The 3,875-nt window shown below is 53.5% G+C and overlaps 1 protein-coding gene across 1 annotated transcript in view; it reads right to left on the reverse strand.

Annotated features, from left to right (window-relative positions):
- Positions 1-3,775: 3,775 nt before the first annotated feature.
- Positions 3,776-3,875, reverse strand: part of LOC144731863 (metabotropic glutamate receptor 2-like) — a 38,632-nt gene continuing 38,532 nt past the window's right edge. Inside the window, 1 exon segment of the mRNA XM_078613162.1 lies at positions 3,776-3,875. This exon segment is cut by the window's right edge and continues 583 nt beyond it. The gene's annotated coding sequence lies outside the window, so the exon portion shown is untranslated.

Raw genomic sequence — 3,875 nt, forward strand, 5'->3', positions numbered from 1 at the left:
CCTCCTCTCCTGGTGCCTCGAAGCCTCCCCTTCCCTTCTCCCTTCCTCCGAGAGCGAGTGAGCGAGTATACCGCGCAGCGTTACCAGTTGACGTACATCTCCACTCCGTGTAATCCCAACTGAGAAATCTGCGTGGTGCAATTTCTCAAATATGGACTGCCAACGCCTGCACGCCTACTCCCGGCAAATCTTTATCTGCCACTGCATAATGCCGCAGGCAATAACGCACGACCCGCGAGCATTAACCAGGGCGGCCGCTGTATTCGAACCGGTGAACCTCTGCCGCGAGCGGAAAAACGCGAAAAACCCGCCAGGCCGGAGCCACAGCGAGTTGGAACAAAAAACAATTCCATCAAAACCTTAGCAGCACGTAAAAACGCAAACACATGACCCCCCCCCCCCCCCACCGTATAGCCTCAGCAGGCCGTTGGGGCAAGTGCTGTTCGCGAGCAGCACCTATGAAGGCATGCACGACACACGAGGGGGAAGGGTGGCTATCACCACGCCCGGCCGAATTTCGTCTCCCTAAGTGGTGACGTTTACACATCGCACCAGGTACTCATTTGAGGCCGAGTCGACCTAGGGTAGGCCCATGACCGGTTCAGATAATCGTCCCCGGTGTTGGTGGCCGTGAACTCGAGTGGCTGGCTTTGGAGCGCTGTTCACTAAACGCTTACACTACCGCTCTCCAAAAACGTAAACACACGCACACACAAAGACAAAGATCCCCCGTATAGCCTCAAAATACTGTTTGGGCAAGTGCTGTTAGCGAGCACCTATGAAGGCCAGAATGGTACACTAGGGGGCGGCGGGTAGCCAATAACACGCCCGACCGCCTTTGTCTCCCCAGTCACTATGTTTTACACATCACACCAGGTACTCATTTGATAGCTGTGGCGACCTAGGGGAGACCCAGGACCGGTTCAGATAATCGTCACCGGTGTTGACCGTGAGCGGGAATAAAACGCTAGTCACTGGGTTAATAGTGCAGGGCGCTAACCGCTACACTACTACTCTCCACACACAAAGACAAAAATCTCCCGTATAGCCTTAACAGACTATTGGGGCAAGTGCTGTTAGCGAGCACCTATGATGACCGACACAGCACCCGAGGGGGTGGGTGGCCAGCACCACGCCCGACCGCCTTTGTCTCCCTAGTGGCGATGTTTGCACATTGCACCAGGTACTCGTTTGAGGCTGAGTCGACCTAGGGGAGGCCCAGTTCAAATAATCGTCACCGGTGTTGGCCGTGAGCGGAAAACGAAATCGCGTCACTGTGTTCGTTACACAGCGTAGCACTAACCGCGACTACACTACCGATCCCACACACACACACGCGCGCACACACCAACAAAGACAGTGGCTCCGATGAAGCCATTGTCAGATAATGAGCCAGCAACAGCTGTGACACGTGGGTTCGACTCCGGGTGCGATGGCCTCAGCCCGGCCGCCCAAGGACTGCGCAAGCGAACATCACTCGTCCCTGCGCTCGGATGAACTTCAGCCAGGTAGTTAACATCTCGGCACGGTGGCGAGATGTTAACTACCTCGCCTGGTGTACAGGAGGTGGTGGGATTGGTCCCGACCCTGACGCCTGCTGTATATTTGGAGTTTGCGGTGTATCTCTCTCTCTCTCTCCGTGGTCGCGTAGATTTTTCTCCGGCTCCTCGGGTTTTTCCCCTCCGCATTTAGAATCGAAGTCACCACGCGTTTAGAGTTATTTTGCTACTGCTACACATTTCCACGTGATGACGATGATGATAAGCCGCCACTTATCGTTGAGCTATCATATGTGATGGCAAGGGTGGCTTCTGAAAAAGAGCTACGTCGCAGCTCAGTGGTGGGGGACCTTACATCGTAAAATAAAAATAGCAAAAAAAGTTAAAACATTTTTTTAAATGGTACGACAAAAATAAAAATTGAAAGTTAAAAAACTATTTAAAAATTTTGGAATTTTTAAAAAGAAAAAGGAGAAAAATTGTGAAAAAAATTGTAAAAAATGAAAAAAAGTGTCAAAAATAGTTTGAAAAAGTTTAAAAAGTCGTAACAAAAAACCCAACCTCGCCCCGACAACTCACGCGGCAGGAGCCCCACTCAGCTCCCACAGCGTCCCCCGGTCACTTGGCAAACTGTGGGCGGCGACACCGGTGGCCATTCGACGGCGCCGGCTCTCGCGAGCGACGTCACGGGGGGGAGGGGCTTCTTGAGCGTCCGCGAGCAAGCGACGCGGCAGCAACGGCGCGGAGTGTTTCGCAGCGACTGCGACTCCGATGGCGTTCGCCCTCGTGAGAAGGCGAGATGTGGGTGATGCGGCGAGAGAGACACCCCCAATGAGGGGTGGGGGGGGGGGAGTTGGGGAAGAGTTAACAACCTGAGCATCGAGGCCCACGTGAGGCTTCGGAACGATTGGATGCCACTGGGAGGAGATTCCACCGCAGGGCTTTTGAGTAAAATTTTATGGACAGAGCTTGACTAATACTACCTATACACTAACACTGCCTATAGACTAACACTGCCCATAGACTAACACTGCCCATAGACTAACACTGCCCACAGACTAACACTGCCCACAGACCAACACTGCCCACAGACCAACACTGCCCACAGACTAACACTGCCCCATAGACTAACACTGCCCACAGACTAACACTGCCCACAGACTAACACTGCCCACAGACTAACACTGCCCACAGACTAACACTGCCCATAGACTAACACTGCCCATAGACTAACACTTCCCATAGACTAACACTGCCCATAGACTAACACTGCCCACAGACTAACACTACCCACAGACTAACACTGCCCATAGACTAACACTGCCCATAGACTAACACTGCCCACAGACTAACACTGCCCACAGACTAACACTGCCCACAGACTAACATTGCCCACAGACCAACACTGCCCACAGACTAACACTGCCCACAGACTAACACTGCCCATAGACTAACACTGCCCATAGACTAACACTGCCCATAGACCAACACTGCCCATAGACCAACACTGCCCATAGACTAACACTGCCCATGGACTAACTGGCCATAAACCAACACTGCCAATAGACTAACACTGCCCATAGACTAACACTGCCCACAGACCAACACTGCCCACAGACCAACACTGCCCATAGACTAACACTGCCCACAGACTAACACTGCCCATAGACCAACACTGCCCATAGACTAACACTGCCCATAGACTGACACTGCCCATAGACTAACACTGCCCATAGACTAACACTGCCCACAGACTAACACTACCCATCGACTAACACTGCCCATGGACCAACACTGCCCATAGACTCCCCGAGTCGTTGAGTCAAAAATAAATACAAAAATCTGGAGAAATGTGAACGAGAGATGCGGAATGTTTGCGAATGTCATTTGTCGGATTCGTTCAAGTCGAGCGTGGTGCTGTGTGGTGGCCCCTGAGCCCGTGGTGGTGTAAATTCCACGTTTCTATGGCAGCGGACCGGGTCTACGCACTTGTGGGTCATCGATCACTCCGCCACTCCGAGCCTCAACCACACGCTCGCCGGGAGGAGCGAGGGTAGGAGGTGAGGGGGAGGGGCCAAGGGGGGGTGAGGGGCAGGGTCTGGCGAGCGGGGGATTGAGGGAGGGGCGGGGTGGGTTCCCCCATGTATGAATTCTCACCCCACCCCGAACCCCTTTCATAATCCCGGCACCTGAACCCCTCCTGCTCACCCTCCCAACCCACTCCCCACCACCAGCTGACCAGTTGACCCCACTGGAGTGGCCATGAGATAGTTGAATCCGCTGGAGTGGCGATAAGAAAGTTGACCCCGTTGGAGTTGCTTTGAGCAAGTTGACCCCGTTGGAGTGGTGATGAGAGAGTTGACCCCGCTGGAGTGG

This window comes from Lampetra planeri, chromosome 40 (genome assembly GCF_965212315.1).
Source record: "Lampetra planeri chromosome 40, kcLamPlan1.2.h2, whole genome shotgun sequence".
Classification (NCBI taxonomy): Eukaryota; Metazoa; Chordata; class Hyperoartia; order Petromyzontiformes; family Petromyzontidae; genus Lampetra; species Lampetra planeri.